Source organism: Miscanthus floridulus, chromosome 1 (genome assembly GCF_019320115.1).
Source record: "Miscanthus floridulus cultivar M001 chromosome 1, ASM1932011v1, whole genome shotgun sequence".
Lineage (NCBI taxonomy): Eukaryota > Viridiplantae > Streptophyta > Magnoliopsida > Poales > Poaceae > Miscanthus > Miscanthus floridulus.
The window spans coordinates 62,071,645-62,091,903 of NC_089580.1; the positions used below are offsets into that span (position 1 = coordinate 62,071,645).

General features: G+C 46.3%; 1 pseudogene; it reads left to right on the plus strand.

The window, feature by feature from the left end:
- The first annotated feature begins 3,056 nt into the window (after window positions 1-3,056).
- LOC136485135 (type III polyketide synthase A-like) lies at window positions 3,057-20,078 on the plus strand (annotated as a pseudogene).
- Window positions 20,079-20,259: the final 181 nt, after the last annotated feature.

Below are 20,259 nucleotides of genomic sequence, written 5' to 3' on the forward strand. Positions count from 1 at the left end.
TCCCGCGGCTACTTGGAAAGTGTCATTAGTGATCTGTAGCTCACTTGATCGGTGAGTGTGGTTTATGTGAGGAATAAATCACCAGCTGGTTAGGAATCGATTCGAATCGCCATCGCTCCTAGATAGTGAGCACTTGACTCAAGCTACAGCATCGTAGTAATTATGATGGAACACTGATGGTTATCTGGATGGTATGGGACATGCTAAATCTAAGTTGGTAACTGGATGTTATTGGTTAATCAAGTGATTGCTATAGTATAGGTGCTTACCTAGATGGATAGGTCATAATAAAGATGATGCCAAGTACTTAAAATGGTTTCTTCATGATAGCTTATGCTTTTCGCAAACGAGTCAGCTAGCCCACTAAAGAAAGCCTTGCATAATCCTTGGTGTCGCTTTATTTTGGTTTAAGACGGGTAAGTCTAGCTGAGTACCTTCTCGTACTCAGGGCGTTGTTCCCATTGTTGTTGCAGATGGTCAAATGTACTACGGCTATTGCATTAACTGCCTGTACCCGGCGATGGGCGACAACTAGGACCAAGGGCAATGGTCACTCCGTATCTCTCATCTGATGCTTTTGTTGGAGATGACTACCTACTGGCACTGTATCTGAACCAAAAGTGTGTGTGTGACTTTAAAACTATTTGCTTCCGCTATTTCAGTTTGAACTTGGATTGTAATAACTTTATGTTCTAAACTCCGATGTATCCAATTGTCATTGCGAACTTTATGTAACATGTGATGGTGCTTGCTAAACTTGTACGATCTTGGTTTGTATGTTGATTGGTTTGAAATCCTTCGTGGTTTCACGGACTACCGAGTTATACGGGCTTAAGTTTGCTAAATTATCTGCTTCGGCGGAAGATTTCCTTATTTAATCTCGTATAATTGGTCGGTTCTGTTACAGAGGGCTCTCCAGCACCGTTCCTCAACGGTGCGCGGGGCCGCCTAGGTCGCTCTAAGCCACAAGTAGAGCTAGAGGACGACGCATCGGCTACCGACCTACGTAAAGAGATGAAGGAGGAAAACAACAAATAAGAGATGAGAAATCAAGAATAAAAGAAAAGAGTTAGGGTTAGGGTTACCGACCTACGCAACCGGAGCCCGGTGTCGAAGAAGACGAGGGTCACCCAGAGAAGAAGACACACTGATTAGCAAGGACGGCGAGCGGCGGAGGAGGGATAGACGGGGACAACGAACTCACATAATCACCGAGATATCTAGAGGGGAGATAGGGAGAAGGGAGAGGCAGAGAAGGAGGGGATCAGGTAGGATGAGCGGCTCGCCGGCGACAGGCGGATCGAGGTTACCGGAGTCGGGGTCGGGGAGGTTGGACGCCAGCAGAAGAGACGTCGAGGCGAGAGCGGCGCGACGGTGGGAGTGGAAATGATTTAGGGTTAGGGTTTGGGGTGAGGGAGAGCGCCACTGCCATGGCTTATATACGTGGGGGTGGGTGCAGGCGGGCAGCCGTTGGGGCTGGGCGGCTGAGCCGCTTTGCCGCTGGGCCGTGGGGTGTGGGGGACTAGGGATGGGGGAGCCTCAGGCCGCTGTTGGGCCGACCTCTAAAAGTCGGGTCGTGTCGTGCCAGCCCGCGAGCCTGAGTAGCAGCCTAGGCACAGCCTGTTGCCCCGAGCCGAGCCAGCCCGAGCCCGCTGTCCATCGGACCGTGCCGTGCTTGAGCCGGGCCAAAATTGCGGGCTTCGTGCTGGGCCACCGTGCCTCGGGCTGCATGGACATTTATACGTCAGACGCGGGTGTGGGAGCTACGTTCGGATGGATGCTGTGTCCTGGACTTCTGGGCGCTAGTCGTCCCGTTCTCACATTGCAAAGGAAGTCTTAGTGTGCACGAATGTCATGGAAATGGGAAAAAACATAGAAAATAGATCACATTACAAAGGAAGTCTAAGTCTTTTCTTTGGGTTGCTCCCTAATACATGCATTCCTAAGATTTACCTTAAGTCAAATCATTTCTAATTATTTTTATCGTTGTGGTCCATTTTTAACGACATGTACAAAGACTTATCCAAACACAGGCATCCTCATAGAGAAACAAGATTGGAGAAACACAGGCAGCCTCTAGCATCGGGCCCGTCGCGCGAGGGAGGCAGGGATCTGTCCGGTGAGCTGATTCCCTGAGAGCTTGGTGGACGAGCTCTGGCCACCGTCCTGGAAGCTGCGAACGGGGAAGAAGATGCGAACCAGGAAGAAGATGGCAGTTATGGTAGGCCTAGGCTATCGGGGGAGATGCAACTGCCCCTTTATTCGAGGGAAGGTGGGAGTTTTTTTAAATAAAAAAAGAGAGCTATTGGGGAGCTGTTGGAGCAATGAAATTGTCTTATCTCCTCCAATATAACAGGTTTATAAGGACGGCGGATGGTATAAGGGAGCTTTGCAGATACTCTAACCACCGTTGATCCCTTTTCCATATTCTGGAGGCTCTCCTGATCTCGTTCGGCGTCGGCCTTCCTGCTGGCCAGTGGGCACCATCGCGCACACAACAACGCCCGGTTCCACGGTTCGCGGGGCAGTTTTTGCTTTGGCAGCCTACATTCTCCATGCGCCACGAGCTGCTAGTCTTGTTAGCCTAACACGCCGGTGAGGCATGGACGTCACGCAACGCAACCACATTCTGAGCTGGGCGATCGGATCCGTGGGGTGTTGCGTACTTGTGTTCCGATCCGATAGGACTGCGCGATCGAGCCGCTCAGCTGAGTAGCTGACTGATCTGGTGCGAGCACGTAAGGGCCACCTGACGAACAGGACATTTGCTTTCCAGTTTTGATTTCTTTTTACTTCTCTTCATTTCTCATAGATCAGTTCGACGGTTGAGACCTTCGTACATACGCTCAATTCCTTCTATATGAAGTGCAACGGCACACCTGCCACATTGCGCTAAAAGAAACATCTGCAACATAGAGCATGCACCTACCCATAGGTTTCAGCATCAACCACACGACCACATGTAAACGGCATTACAAAGGGAAAGTATTTTCTAGCATCACTCACACGTACAGTATGATCATACAAGGACAAGTAATAAAGATCACACCAGCTGGATGGGCAAAAATACTGGGCAAACCAAAGAAGGGGTGGAAAGAATGAACCATCTCTCCCCAGAAAAGAAGGGGGAACGAGACGACCAGCCCGTGACCTACCATGTTTTCGCTCATGCCTTAGTCTCCTGCAGAACAGAAACCAAACAAACCCGCCTCCGCGCAACCACGCCGCCTATTAAAGCGCCCAAGATGTTGCTGCCATGGCCTCGCCGCACAAGAAAAATCACAGCAACAGTACAACACTAGAAACAGAAAGGTAGACCAAGGAGCGCCAGTGCGGTGACAATGACGACGGGCAGTGGCAGCACAGGTGTCAATGGCAGGAGCCAAAGCTCTAGGGGCAAAGGCGATGCTGCTCGCCTTGGGCAAGGGCTTCCCTGACCAAGTTCTGCCTCAGGAGAAGGCTGTGGAGAGCTACCTCCAAGACAGCAGCTACGACGATCCCGCCACCAGGGCCAAGCTTGAGCACCTTTGTAATTGAAAGGATCAAGATGCCCAAGAGGGGGGGTGAATTGGGCTAATTCTAAATTTCTTCGCAATAATTAAGTCCTATGGTTAGCCCAATTAACCCCTTGTGCCTAAAAAGTGTTTCTAATTGTTCTACCGCACAAAAGACTTGCAACCTAAGTTCCAATCCTACTCTAGCATGACAATTTTAAGAATGTAAAAACATGAATTGAATTGCACAAAGTAAATGCTCAAAGTAAATAGAGAGGAAGGAACGCGGCGATGTTTTGCCGAGGTATCGGAGAGTCGCCACTCCCCACTAGTCCTCGTTGGAGCACCCACGCATGGGTGTAGCTCCCCCTTGATCCGCGCAATGATCAAGTGCTCTCTACGGGTTGATTCTTCGACACTCCGTCGCGGTGAATCACCCACAACCGCTCACAACTTGAGTTAGGTCACCTACAAGCTCCGCCGGGTGATCACCGAACTCCCAATCACCACCAAGCCATCTAGGTGATGGCGATCACCAAGAGTAACAAGCATGAACTCTCACTTGATCACGACAAGCCTAACGAGAAGGTGGATGCACACTTTGCTACTCTTGATCTTCACTAATGAGGTCTCTCTTTGGATTCTCAAATCTCAATCACCTCACTAGGACCTTGCTCTTCTTGGCACTCTCTAAGGTGTTTCTTAGCTGTTGGAATGAGCAAAAGTACCCCCACACACGAGTGGATGTGGTATTTATAACACCGGCTGAAAAATGAACCGTTATGTGCCTCTGTGGGGTGACCGGACGCTCCGGTCAAGTTGAACGGACGCGTCCGGTCACGATTTTCCCTCTCTAGAACCTTACTGGAGTCGATCGGACGCTGCCTTTCAGCGTCTGGTCACTTGACCTCTCAATGTCCGGTCAAACCAGATGTAATCACCTTGGTCAAATGAACTGACCGGACCCTGAGCCAGTGTCCGGTCACACCGGAGCCAGCGTCCGGTCAGTATTTGACCCTCCATTCACTTTCAACTCTCGATCATATGTGAATGAAGTTTTCTCCATTGGATCTTAGGCATATGTAGGAGCTACTTAGCGCTAGTTTTAACAAGTGTGCACCACACCTAACTCACTAGACTCACCTAGGTCAAGCTACCCATTCATACCCCCCTTAATAGTACGGCCAAAGGAAAAACAAAGTCCTAAACTACTCTAAGTGTCTCTCGAACTCCAATCGACACTTAGAACTAGTCCATCCTTAACCTTGTTGTCCATCCTTTGAAAACCAAAATGATTTCCATCGTAGGGGCATGACCACCTTGATTGCCCAATCGATCTCCATTACCATGACCTAACTTATTTGCCTCCGCAAAACACACGTTAGTCATAATAATCTTGTATTGTCATTAATCACCGAAACCCAACTAGGGGCCTAGATGCTTTCAATCTTTCCCTTTTTGGTGATTGATGACAATACTACCTTGAGTATGTGAAAGAGTTGAGGTTTTTAACATGCTTGGATCATATAAGTTTTTGTCAATAAGAACAAAGGTGTTAGTCAAGCTTATATGAACCAAGCCAACATGATGTACTCAAAAGATATGAATTAAGCATGAGTACAAGTAATAAATCTCATTTGCATCGGAGTAAAGCGCGGTAGCAAAGGCAAATGAGCATAACACAAGTGATATGACATATAAAAAATTCAAAGTAGAGAGCACACATGTCATATATCATGGTCACGTAGATATCACTATCACATATATATAGTTCAATGCATGAAGGTAAACACACGATGAATGCATAATAGTGTATCACACATAAAAACTCCAAAAGTAATATATAAGCTAATAAGATAACTAAGCTCCCCCTAAATACATCGCTCCTCCTAAACCTATCATACTCAAACCCTCTCCCCCTTTGGCGTCAAACACCAAAACCTAAGGGTCGGTCGGCGGGGCTGCAGCGGACGAGTCGGGCGCTGAAGTACGAGGAGCAAGCTAAAACTGAGTGCCATCATCATCTCACACTGAGCTCTAAGCAGTCTGACCCTCTGTAGCTGTAATCGGTGCTGTAGCAGTTTGAGTCGGATCAGGAACAAGAGCTGCTGTAGACTGAGCTGGTAGGACTATAGTAGGCTCTGATGATGCCACCGAGGAAGGGAGCATCTCTGTAGTCCCGATAATAGGTGCAACTGTAGAAGGACCTGGGACATATAGATATGGAGGAGTAGGCATCCCTATCAACTCACTAAAGGAAGCACCAAGGCTCCTGGACACTGTGGTCTCTAGCACAAGCAGCGAAGACGTCCTAGCTGGTGTGAAGCCCATCTGAAAAGGTGTGAACTGCTGGGCTAGTGCTGGTGAAGCAAAATACTAGGACACCTACTCTGTAGGAGAAGCAAATGACATTGGTGGCTGTTCTTGACTCTGAAGCCCACTGGACTGTAATGCTAGAGTCATCGAAGTAGTGGCTGCCTAACCAAGCTGGGGCGAAGGCTGTGGTGGTGGAGCCCCAATAGCTATGACTACATGCTGCATAAATCCAAGAAGCTGCTGATGCATGAGTATCTACTGCTGATGCATGGCCTGCTGCTGCTACTGTAGAGCCTGAGTCTGCTGCTGAATAGCTAGCTGCTGCTGCTGGATCGCCTGTTGCTGCTGCTGGAACTCATCTTGCCGAGTCTAGAACTGTGCAAACGTAGCAGCTATCTCCTGAGCCTAGCGTGCCTGGTCCTACCTCATTCGCTCAAGTATAGCAAGGAGAGCGGGGTCTATCTGCGGGGCAGGTGGCACTGAGCTGGAACTGCCGACGTCATGATCATGTCGCTGTGGAGGCATCCGAGGAACGGGCTGGTAGTCATCATCAGAACTATCACTAGGGTCGCTCATGACTACACCCTCCTGTTGAGCAAGTCCTCAGTAGCTGCAATGCCCATGATAATATCATCCTGCTAGGCTACAAACTCTAGCACCTCAGGACGTCGACGCGGCTGACTGGGTGCTGTAGGTGTACTGTGCCTAATCATCTGTGTCATGTTATAGGCAGGAAACTCTATGGTGGCACCACTGTACTCAGCTAGCATCTCTGGTGGCCTCACTATGACTGCCCTATGGATAAGCCATGTGATCCAGTGAGCATAAGGTAGCTGCCTGTGTCCTCTAAAGCCCTCGGCTATAGTGTCCTCCATCTCTGACAGAATAAGATCCCAAATATCAAAGACTATCTGCTGCATCAGAGAGTTGATCAGCCACAACTGTATACGTGTCAAGCCCTCTTTGTATCCCATCCTGGGAAGCAGTGTCCTCCTCATAACAGTCTCAAGCACACGAGCAGTGGGGTTAAGGTCACTGGGGTTCCTCCTCGACCCTTCGCCAAAAGGCTCCTTGAAACAGTGACGGACCAAGTCAGTAGGGGGCATGTTGCCACCATGAGGATGTCTGGGGGGGTGCTGTCTGGCCATAGCACACCTCGTGAAGTCTGACTGGCTGCTCCTGAAGTCTAAGAATCTCCCTGGCCCTGGTGCTCGTCAATCGATAGTCTCTCCTACCAAATGCAAAGTGAATAAAGTGATGGTGCGGGTCAATAAAGAGAGAAGCATAGAACTGTCGAACCCAAGATGGAACATATAGTTCGGTCCGTCCAATCAAACCTGATAGCCCCAGCAGATATGTAAGGTAGGGGCGAATGTGCTCTCCAACTACTGCAACTATAGAGTCAATGTGGCACACCCTCTGAGATCTAAAAACTGCCCCACTGTTAAGATAGACATTGTAGAAATCCTCCTGCAGTGGAGTGTAGAAGCCCTCTGAAGCTCTCTCATCCCTCCTCGACGGAAACCATACCTCAAAATCAACAAATCTCAGCTGCTGAACCTGCTTGGCCGTGGTGGCCCTCAAGTCAAGATGGGTCACTGGAGGCGGACTCTTTGGTCTGGGCGGTGGACGAGAACCCCTCCGCTGTGTGTCAGCCCTCGGTGTGACTGGGGCACGGGTACGACCAAAGCGGCAAAGCTGTGGCTGAGGTGCCTGCTCTGTCTCCTCGGCCTGCTGGCCCTCCTGAGTCTGCTCTGTCGGCTCTACTAGTGGGGGCTGCTGCTGTGGCTCTTGCTGTGACTCCCCCTGAGGCTGAGGCTCCACAATGGGAAGACGTCGTCCTTGCATCATGACAGTCCCAGGTGGACTACCATGAAGACGCTCAATACGCTCAAGTCTACCCTGCGCCTCTAGTGACAGATGATCTGCAATAACAACTCCACTACGAGCGCCTCCTCTCTCAGCACACTCTGCGGCCTCTACAACTGCGGCGGCCCTCGCTGTATCTGCATCTGAATACTTGCGCTTCCTGACTGCTAGCTTCTTGGTCACCTTGCCTTTAGGATCTATAGGCTGGCGAGGCGGGAGCCTCCGATCCTCATCTCCTGGACCACCTTCGACGTTCTTCATCCGAGCCATCTAAAAGATCTGAGGAAAAACTGCCGCTGAAAAAGAAACAACTGCCTCTGTCGAAGATCAACTGCCGCTGACACTTTTGAGGCTTGGCCTCGATCCTTACTCGCGAGCTTGGCCCTGAGTTAACTGACAACTGTCACACGATCTCAATGGCACCGACTCGCTGCATGATGGAATAGATAGGATATACAATAAATATGATATATCTAATAGATGCGAAACCCTAGGAAGCAAGCAATTTAGATACATAATTGAAACGCGGGGCATTGCTACCTGACGAACCGACGATCCGAAGAAAAGAGAAGCGTCACGCGGGGGAAACACTGGAACCGGCTAGGTTAAGGTTTCGGCGACAAAAAATTCAACGGCCGAGTGATGCAATGGAGGATCTAGGGTTAAATGTGGCGCTTGGAGTGAAGTAGCCTCGGCGACGCTAGGGCACACAGAGGCACTGCGGAGTAGGGTGGTGATGCTGTGTAGCGGCGGTGCTTGGAGCAAGCGGCGGCGCGGGGCGTGGACGGCGCGGGAAGGCGCTGTGGGCGACGGCACTAGAGGATGGCAACCGGCGGCGCTGCGATGGCGCTGTCGTGCTCCGGTGCGAGGACAGGCGGCGCACGGGTGGCGTCACGTGGGCAATAGGGAGGCAACGGCGACGTGCACACGGGCTACAGCGGTGCGTAGGCGAGCAGCGGTGGCGCGCGTGCAAGCGGCGGTGGCGCGCGGATCCGGCGAGTTGGCGGCTAGGGCAGGGAAAGCGGCGTGGAGGCGCGGGAGCGGCGATGTCGGCGCGGCGTGAAGGCGGGGTAGGGAAAGACGGCGCTCAGATTAGGTTATAAGGTGACCCCCATGACTTAGATAAGGAAACGGAGAAAAGAAACCGTAAGCCGCACGTTTTCTACTGACCGGACGCTCCGGTGGTAGCGACCGGACGCTACCACCCAGCGTTCAGTCGATTCCAGAGAGGTCCAAATCCTCTAGAATCACGACCGGACACGTCCGGTGGACACCAATCGGACGCAGCCAGAGTCTAATCACCTAGCCTTGACGTCTTCATCATCGACCGGACGCTGAAGCACCTTCTGACCGGACGCTAGGAAAACACTGTTTCAGCGTCCGGTCACTCCTTCGACAGCAGGTTCACCTCCTATGAACTGACCGGACGCTGGACACCAGAGTCCGGTGCAGCGTCCGGTCACTCATTCTTCAGCAAATCTTCAAATTCCTTCGCGCTGCCTGTTCCCAATCAAGTCCCAACTCCAATAAGATCCAAATAAACATCAATTGGGACTGATGTGAGTGACCTCTCTCAAACCCTCAAGTTTTTCAAAATATTTTGCCTTAGGCTATAATTCTTTTTAAGAAAATAGGCAATAAAAGGGCGATTTAAGATAAACGACAAAACAACATTCATGCATATGCAATGCAATACTTGAAAGTAAATCTAGTTGCTTATCAAGTTTGATCCAAGGTTAAGCTTCTTCACACGCTTTTTGGCGGTTATTTTAACCATGTTAGACAAGCCCTATATGCATTATAAAGCATTAAACATGTTGTATATTACAATGCAATACAAGGGACAACACAAGCTCAATTTTTAGTGAAGTTGCTAAAATCAAGCACATTGAGTTTATTCCGCAATCTACAAAATGTTGCCTCATCTAGCGGTTTAGTAAAGATATCTGCCAATTGATCCTCAGTCCTTACACCTTCTAGTGATATATCATTTTTAGCCACATGATCTCTTAGAAACTGATGGCGGATATCTATGTGCTTGGTGCGAGAGTGTTGAACCAGATTATTTGCAAGTTTTACTGCACTTTCATTGTTGCACAAAAGATGTACTTTCTCTAGAACTACACCATAGTCTAGCAAAATTTATTTTATGTAAAGTATTTGTGCACAACAAGTACCCACGGCAATGTATTCCGCTTTGGCGGTGGGCAAAGCCACACTATTTTGTTTCTTGGAGGACCAAGACACAAGTGATCTACCAAGCAAATGGCACCCTCCGGATATGCTTTTTCTATCAACTTTGCATCCGGCATAATCCGAATCGGAATAGCCAATTAACTCAAATCTAGCTCTTTTGGGATACCAAAGACTAATGCTTGGTGTGTGCTTAAGATACCTAAGGATTCTTTTTACGGCAATTAAATGAGTTTCCTTAGAATTAGCTTGAAACCTAGCACATATACACATACTAAATATGATGTCGGGCCTAAATGCGGTCAAATATAACAAGCTACCAATCATAGAGCGGTAGAGAGTTTGATCAACCGGGTTACCTCCCTCATCTAGGTCGAGATGTCCATTGGTTGGCATTGGAGTCTTGATTGGCTTACATTCATCCATCTTGAATCTCTTGAGAAGATCATTGGTATATTTCTCTTGAGAGATGAAAATCCCTTCTCTCATTTGCTTGACTTGAAAACCAAGAAAGAATGTAAGTTCTTCAATCATTGACATCTCGAACTCCTTCGACATCAATTCACTAAATTCTTTGCATGAATCTTCATTTGATGATCCAAAGATAATATCATCAACATACACTTGACAAATGAAGATATGCCCATCAAACTTCTTGGTGAATAGTATGATGTCGACCTTTCCAATGATGAAGCCCTTCTCAATGAGGAAGTCCAGAAGGCGCTAATACCAAGCTCTTGGGGCTTGCTTAAGCCCATATAGTGCCTTAGACAACCTATAAACATGATTAGGATATCTAGGGTCTTCAAACCCGAGAGGTTGATCAACATAGACTAGTTCATTAATAAAGCCATTTAAGAATACACTTTTCACATCCATTTGATAAAGTTTTATTTCATGATGTGATGCATATACAAGGAGGATGCAGATGACTTCTAATTTTGCAACCGGGGCAAAGGTCTCTCCAAAATCCAAACCTTCGACTTGAGAGAACCCCTTTGCAACTAGTCTTGCCTTGTTCCTCACAACAACACCTTGATTATCTTGCTTGTTTCGGAACACCCACTTTGTTCCAATGACTCTTGCACCTTTTAGCCGCTCTTCAAGAGTCCAAACTTCATTGCGAGTGAAGTTGTTCAACTCTTCATGCATGGCATTTATCCAATCCGGATGTTGAAGAGCTTCTTCTACCTTAGTAGGCTCAAAGCAAGAGACAAAAGAGTGATGAGCAATAAATAAAGCAAGTTTTTGAGATTGAGTCATTACACCCTTTGATGGATTCCCTATGATGAGATCTTGTGGATGATCTTGAAGTATGGGTGTATTTCTTCTATTGACCACTTGAGGGAGAGGTTGTGGAGCATCAACATCTTGTGCTTGTACCACCATTTGTTCATGGGAGACATGAGTATCTTTATTTTCTACTCTCATATCTTTTTATCATCTTATGGCACACTTAATGAAGAAGATGGATCAATCACTTGTACATCATCTTCATCATCTTTAGGCTTGATGTCTCCAACTAGAATGTTTTTTATAGCCTCCCTCAATGGTTCATCACCTACATCATCAAGATTCTTATGTGCTCCTTAGGAGCCGTTAGACTCATAAAATTCCACATCATATATTTCTTCAACCAAGCCGGTGATATGATTAAATACTCTATATGCTTTGGACTTTGATGAGTAACCAACAAGAAAACCAATATCACAATGTCTTTTAAACTTCCCTAGGTGTTGCCGCTTCTTGTAGATGTAGCATTTACAACTAAACACCCTAAAGAAGGAGACGTCCGGCTTCTTCCCATTAAGCAACTCATAAGGTGTCTTGCCAAGAAACTTTTGAAGAAATAGGCGGTTGGATGCATAGCATGCGGTGTTGATTGCTTCCACCCATAGAGCTCCGAAGGTGTTGTACTCATCAAGCATTGTTCTAGCAAGAGTGATCAATGTCCGGTTCTTCCTCTCAACTACACCATTTTATTGAGGAGTATAAGTTGCGGAGACTTCATGTTTGATTCCAACTTCATCACAATAAGCTTCTATGTTTGTGTTGTCAAACTCTTTCCCATTGTCACTTCTTATCTTCTTGAGCTTCACTTCAAATTCATTTTGTGCTCTCTTGGCAAACTTCTTGAAGCAAGATGCAACTTCGGATTTGTCATGAAGAAAGAATACCCATGTATACCTTGAATAATCATCAACAATCACAAGACAATATAAATTTCCTCCTAAACTCTTGTACATTGTTAGTCCAAATAAATCCATATGAAGGAGTTCTAGCACTCTTGCGGTTGACATGAAAGCTTTTGTTGGATGGGTATTTGCAACTTGCTTACCGGCTTGACATGCACTACAAAGCTTGTCCTTTTCAAACTTCACATCCTTCAACCCTCTCACCAAATCATTCTTCATAAGCTTCTTAAGTGAGCTCATCCCAACATGAGCAAGTCTTCTATGCCATAGCCACCCAAGTGTTGCTTTGGTGAATAGGTATGTCTTTAAGTTTGGATCTTCGGAGGTGAAGTCCACTAGATATAGGTTGTTGTATCTAAATCCTTTGAATATCACATGATCATCATCCTTCTTGGATACAACAACCTCCTTCTCGGTAAACAAGCATTGGAAGCTAAGATCATACAATTGTCCAACGGATAGCAAGTTGAAACTCAATGAAGCAACATATAGCACATTGGAGATGGAATGATCATTTGATATTGCCACTTTGCCCAATCCTTTGACCTTGCCCTTTGAGTTATCTCCAAATGTGATTCTTTCTTGCCCATCTACTTCTTCATCTAGTGAGGTGAACATACGAGGATCATCGGTCATATGTTGTGTGCAACCACTATTAATAACCTAATGACTTCCACCGATCTTGTAGTTCACCTACACACAAGAGATTCAAGCTTTAGGAATCCAAACTTGTTGAAGGCGCTTCACCTTCTCAACAAGTGACTTCGCAACCCAAATTTTCTTAGGCCTATTCTTGTTTGGAGGACCTAAGAACATCACTTTCATTTTTCCACTAGAATCCTTTCTAAGCATGTAGTGAGCATTAAATGCAAATGGTCTAGCATGCTTGGGCAAGAGTTGTGGTGGTGGAGTTTGGCACTCATGAGCAAAGTGGCCTTCTTGTCCACACTCAAAGCATCTCTTTGGCTTTGGCTTTGGCTTTGATTATTGTTGTTGAGCTTGAGCCATCTTCTCTTTGTTTGCCATGTACCCAATGCCACTTCTATCCATCTTCATGACGGTGTTCATTAGGAGCTCACTTTGAAGATATTTGTCTCTAGTGAACTTGCTCAATCCAATCTTAAGATTCTCTTTCTCCAACTTGAGCTTCTTGTTTTCTTCCTTGAGAGGATCATTGTTCTTTTCTTCCTTAAGCTTCTTGTTCTCATCTTTGAGCTTCTCATTCTCAAAGATCAAACCATCATCATGAACAATAGTTTCTAGCACAATAAGCTTGGTGGTTTTGAGTTCTTCAAGATCTTTCTTAAGCTTTGCATTATCATTCTTGAGCTTGACAAACTTATCATAGTCATCGGCTTCAACCACTTGCTTGCCCTTGTGAAAGGTCCTAATGGCTAGAGGGGGGTGAATAGCCTAATAAAAATCTCTACAACAACACTTAACAAAATGGTTAGACAATTATGAGGCGAAGCAAGTGTTGCGCTAGCCTACTCAAAATGCAAGCCACCTACCATAATTCTAGTTTAGATAGTATCTATTCACACAATAGCTATGACACTACTCTATGTTAGTGTGCTCTCAAAGGCTAACTAAAGAGCCACACCAACCAAGCATGCAAGCTCTCACAACTAGCTACACTAAAGAGCTTGACAACTAGTTTGCGGTAATGTAAAAAGAGTGATCAAGAAGATTATACCGCCGTGTAGATGAAGAAACCAATCAATCACAAGGATGAATAACAACGAAGACCAATCACCTCGGAATCAATGATGAACACAATGATTTCTACCGATGTTCAATTGCTTGCCGGCAAGCTAGTCCTTGTTCTAGCGATTCACTCACTTGGAGGTTCATACGCTAATTGGCTTCACACGCCAAACCCTCAATAGGGTGCCGCACAACCAACATAAGATGAGGATCACACAAGCCACGAGCAATCCACTAGAGTACCTTTTGGCTCTCCACCAGGGAAAGGTCAAGAACCCCTCACAATCACCACGATCGAAGCCGGAGACAATCACCAACCTTCGCTCGACGATCCTCGCTGCTCCAAGCCGTCTAGGTGGTGGCAACCACCAAGAGTAACAAGCGAAATCCACAGCGAAACACGAACATCAAGTGCCTCTAGATGCAAACACTCAAGCAATGCACTTGAATTCTCTCCCAATCTCACAAAGATGATAAATCAATGATGGAGATAAGTGGGAGGGCTTTGGCTAAGCTCACAAGGTTGCTATATCAATGAAAATAGCCAAAGGTGTGAGCTTCAACCGGCCATGGGGCTTAAATAGAAGCCCCCATGAAATAGAACCGTTGTACCCCTTCACTGGGTACAGCGCGGGGTGACCGGACGCTCTGGTCCAATCGACCGGACGCAGCACCGGACGCTCCGTTCGTGAATACCGGACGCGTCCGGTCAGCCTAACGGATGTGTCCGGTAGCTCCCATACTGCCACGTGTCCAGTTCAAACCAACATAGCCGTTGCTGCCCATTCTGCCGACGACCGGACGCTCATACCGGACGCACAAACACAAATGACCGGACGCTGAGCCACCGAGTCCGGTCGAGTCCAGTAAGCCACCAGGGCTGACCGGACGCGTCTGTTAGAAACTGACCGGACGCTGAGCCTCAGCGTCCGGTGGAGTACAGTAAGCATCCACGCTCGACCGGACACGTCTGGTCACACCGGACCGGACACAACCATCGTCCGATCAACTGTTCTGCCGAACTCTGCGTTTGTTGATTCACACCGGACGTGTCCGGTGCAGTAGTTCGTCGCCAAATACCGGACGTGTCTGGTCGCCATACCGGACGCGTCCAGTCACTCTGTAACCAGCGCAACTAACTCCTTTTCAACTCTATCTTCTTCACCCTTGCTCAAATGTGCCAACCACCAAGTGTATCACCTTGCGCACATGTGTTAGCATATTTTCACAAACATTTTCAAGGGTGTTAGCACTCTACTAGATCCTAAATGCATATGCAATGAGTTAGAGCATCTAGTGGCACTTTGATAACCGCATTCCGATACGAGTTTCACCCCTCTTAATAGTACAGCTATCAAACCTAAATGTGATCACACTCTCTAAGTGTCTTGATCACTAAAACAAAATGGCTCCTACAATTTATACATTTGCCTTGTGTCTTTTGTTTTTCTCTTTCTTCTTTCCAAGTCCAAGCACTTGATCATCACCATTGTATTATCATCATCGTGCTATGATTTTTATTTGCTTCACCACTTGGAGTGTGCTACCTATCTCATGATCACTTGATAAACTAGGTTAGCACTTAGGGTTTCATCAATTAACCAAAACTAAACTAGAGCTTTCACCTTGCTACTAGAACTTTGCTCAATGCTCTCATCAATAAGATCATCACATGATGTAGCTATATCAATCTTAACAACATCATTAGTAGCATCATGTAGCTCATTGGGTAAAAATTCTTAAGCAATAACAAGGGTATCATGATTAACCTTAAGAGTAGTGTATTCATCTTTTAGCTTGTTATGGCTAGTGATGAGCTCTTTGTGCACCCACTCAAGTTTATCATGTTTATCTTTAAGATTTTTCTTAGAAGATTTGAGCTCCTTAAGTTTGGATTACATAGCATCATTTGCTTCTCTAAGCTCAACACTAGCCTTTTCGGCTATCTCATATTTAGCTAAAAGAGAATCATTCTTAATCTCAAGCTTTTCATTTTTAGCTCTAGTCTTTATAATGATCTTAGTGTATTTCTTTAGTAATTTAGCAAGATCATCATAGGTAGGTGACTCATATTCATCATCGCTATCGCTATCACTATCACTATCATCATTATGAGCATGATCATCACCACTACTATCATCATCATGTGATACCTTGCGTTCACCCTTGGCCATAAGGCATAGGTGAGTAGAGGATGATGGCGGTGCTGGCGGTGAAGATGACGAGTCAATAGCAATGTTGGCCACCATCTCGTTGTCACTTTCATCATCGGATGATCCACTAGATGAATTAATGTCCGTGAGCCAATCACCGACGATGTAAGCCTTTCCACTCTTCTTATTGCCATCTCTCTTCTTGTATAGCTTGTTCTTTTTCTTCTCATCTTCATCTTCATTGCTTGAGTCATCTTTCTTGCCCTTGTTCTTGTTCTTGAACTTGTCTTTCTTGGGCTTTGTGCATTGATGAGCTAGATAACCAAGTTCTCCACAATTGTAGCAATCTATTTCTGAGATTAGCTTCCTTCTAGAGCTAGTGAAGAACTTCTTCTTCTTGCCATCAAACTTGATGCCACTCTTGTTTAGCTTCTTAAGCATCTTGGCGGTCTTCTTCACCATGAGAGCAAGACTTTCATCATCAACTTCATCTTCACTTGAGCTCTCATACTCAAGTCTTGCCTTGCCCTTTTCTTAGCTAGCTTTGAATGCTAAGTACTTATCTTTCTTCTTGGTAGAGGACGAGCCATCTTGTGGCGTGATGTGCATGTACATCTCATGAGTATTGATCTTCCCCAAGATTTGTGTCGGTGTAGCGGTGGAAAGATCACCTTAATGTAGCACGATCAATCACAATATGGCCATATTTGTCAATGGGAAGGACACTCAAGATCTTTCTTACAACATCGGATGGTTGCATTTGAGTGAGTCCAAGCCCATTGACTTCCTCTACAAGAACATTCAAACGTGAATACATTTCATTAGCACTTTCCTTAGGAAGCATTTCAAAAGAGTTGAGCTTTTTCATGACAAGATGATAGCGTTCCTCACGCTCACTCTTAGTTCCCTCATGGAGCGCACAAACGTCCGACCATAGTGCATGGGCATCTTTGTGGTTAATCACACAATTGAACACATCTTTGCAAAGACCTCTAAAGATAGTGTTTCAAGCCTTTGCATTCCACTTCTCATAGTTCACCTCATCGCCTTATAGGTTAGTAGCATCCCGAGGTTTTGGGAAGCCTTGTGAGGTGGCTCTAAGTATACCAACATCTAGAGCCTCAAGATACGCCTCCATGCGAATTTTCCAATAAGGAAAGTCATCTCCCTCAAAGATAGGAGGAGGTCCATCCCCGTGAGACATCTTGCTCTAGGCGGTAAAGCCTAAAAATGTGAGCATGAGGCTCTGATACCAATTGAAAGGATCAAGATGCCCAAGAGGGGGGTTGAATTGGGCTAATTCTAAATTTCTTCGTAATAATTAAGTCCTATGGTTAGCCCAATTAACCCCTTATGCCTAAAAAGTGTTTTTAATTGTTCTACCGCACAAAAGACTTACAACCTAAGTTCCAATCCTACTCTAGCATGACAATTTTAAGAATGTAAAGACATGAATGGGATTGCTCAAAGTAAATGCTCAAAGTAAATAAAGAGGAAGGAACGCGGCGATGTTTTGCCGAGGTATCAGAGAGTCGCTACTCTCCACTAGTCCTCGTTGGAGCACCCGCGCAAGGGTGTAGCTCCCCCTTGATCCGCGCAAGGATCAAGTACTCTCTACGGGTTGATTCTTCGACACTCCATCGCGGTGAATCACCCACAACCGCTCACAACTTGAGTTGGATCACCCACAAGCTCCGCCGGGTGATCACCGAACTCCCAATCATCACCAAGCCGTCTAGGTGATGGCGATCACCAAGAGTAACAATCACGAACTCTCACTTAACCACGACAAGCCTAATGAGAAGGTGGATGCACACTTTGCTACTCTTGATCTTCACTAATGAGGTCTCTCTTTGAATTCTCAAATCTCAATCACCTCACTAGGACCTTGCTCTTCTTGGCACTCTCTAAGGTGTTTCTCAGCTGTTGGAATGAGCAAAAGTACCCCCACACGTGAGTGGAGGTGGTATTTATAACATCGTCTGAAAAACGAATCGTTATGTGCCTCTGCGGGGTGACCGGACGCTCCGGTCAGTATACCCCAAACTCCAGTGTTTACAGTGTGACCGAACGCAACCAACGTCCGGTCAGCACTGACTGGACGCGTCTGGTCATGATTTTCCCTCTCTGTAACCTTACTGGAGTCGACCAGACGCTGCCTCTCAGCGTCCGGTCACTTGACCTCTCAGCGTCCGGTCAAACCAGACGCAATCACCTTGGTCAAATGAACTGACCGGACCCTGAGCCAGCGTCCGGTCAATATTTGACCCTCCATTCACTTCCAACTCTCGATCATATGTGAATGAAGTTTGCTCCATTGGATCTTAGGCATATGTAGGAGCTACCTAGCGCTAGTTTTAACAAGTGTGCACCACACCTAACTCACTAGACTCACCTAGGTCAAGCTACCCGTTCATACCCCCCTTAATAGTACGGCCAAAGGAAAAACAAAGTCCTAAACTACTCTAAGTGTCTCTCCAACTCCAATCGACACTTAGAACTGATCCATCCTTAACCTTGTCGTCCATCCTTTGAAAACTAAAACGATTTCCATCGTAGGGGCATGACCACCTTGATTACCCAATCGATCTCCATTACCATGACCTAACTTAATTGCCTCTGCAAAACACACGTTAGTCATAGTAATCTTGTATTGTCATTAATCATCGAAACCCAACTAAGGGCCTAGATGCTTTCAGTAAACTTGCTTCGTTATTTCATCACACTTGTTGTTTTGTAAATTCATTTTATCTTCACGTTTAGAATTTTAAGTCGACAAATGCAGATTAGCTCTCGTCATAAAGATCTATGGTCTAAACAACAACGTTCAGTTGTCACAGGATCATGATGTTTTAATATCATTACCTGATCATATAATTGTCTATTGCAAAGTGGAAAATGGAACTAGCACGAAGAAAAAAAAACAATACAATTCCTTATAAAAGAAAAAAAACACGGGCACACAAATTCAGTGAACTGTTGCTCTAAGAAAATCCATATGATGCTGATTTAGTTCACTTTTTGCATCCTGTTTAGGGCTGCCTGGCTCACTGAATAAGAATTATGAGTATAAGATCACCATATATATAGCCTTCAGTATTTATGTGATGATTTGATTTACCTCCGATGAACAGATGAGTATTGCCCAAATGATTTTCTTTTCCAGGCACGACCACTACAGTGAGGACAAGGTACACTGTTATGTCCAAGGAGCTACTGGACAAGCACCCAGAGCTGAAGATGGAGGGGACTCCAACACTGACACCGCGCCTTGACATTTGCAATGCCGCGGTGATCGACCTTGGTGCTGCCGCAGCTCATGCTGCCCTTGATGACTGGGGCCGCCCTGCAGCTGATATTACCCACCTCATCTACATCTCATCCAGTGAGCTTCGTCTCCCAGGGGGCGACCTTCACCTGGCTGCACGCCTTGGCCTTAGTCCAAACACCGTGCGCACTTCCCTTCTCTTCCTTGGTTGCTCCGGTGGTGCTGCTGCCCTCCGCACTGCCAAGGACATTGCTGAGAACAACCCAGGGAGCCGTGTCCTAATAACAGCTGCTGAGACCACTGTGCTAGGCTTCCGGCCACCAAGTTATGACCGTCCTTATGACCTGGTGCTGCCCTGTTTGGTGATGGTGCCTCAGCTGTGATTATAGGAGCAGGCCCCATGGCACCAGCAGAAGATCCTTTCTTAGAGCTTGAGTTCTCCACGCAGGAGTTCCTACCTGGGACTGATAAGGTAATTGATGGCAAGATCGCAGAGGAAGGAATTCATTTTAAACTAGGGCGTGATTTGCCTGAGAAGATTGAAAGCCGCATAGAAGGTTTCTGCAGGACTCTCATGAACCAGGTAGGGATAAAGGATTTCAATGATGTATTTTGGGCTGTGCATCCTGGTGGACCAGCAATATTGAACAGGCTTGAGTTCTGCCTTGAACTTCAGCCAGAGAAGCTCAAGATTAGCAGAAAAGCCTTGAAGAACTATGGAAACGTGAGCAGCAATACAATCTTCTATGTGCTGGAGTACTTGAGGGACGAGTTAAAGAAAGAGGCAATAAGTGAAGAGTGGGGATTGAACTTGGCTTTTGGCCCAGGCATCACCTTTGAAGGACTGCTAGTCCGAGGTGTTAAGAAAACCTTCACAAGCTAATATAATGGTGGGAAGATTTACATGTCAAGCATGAAGATTAATTATATATACACAGAAACATCGCATAAAGAGCATAGATGTCTTGGTGGCAGCTGTGCACCACATAGTACATCGCTAGCATTTTACTGTATTTATGTGTTTCTCTATCAAACAGTGTAAGGTACTTGAGTTTGCTTCCTAG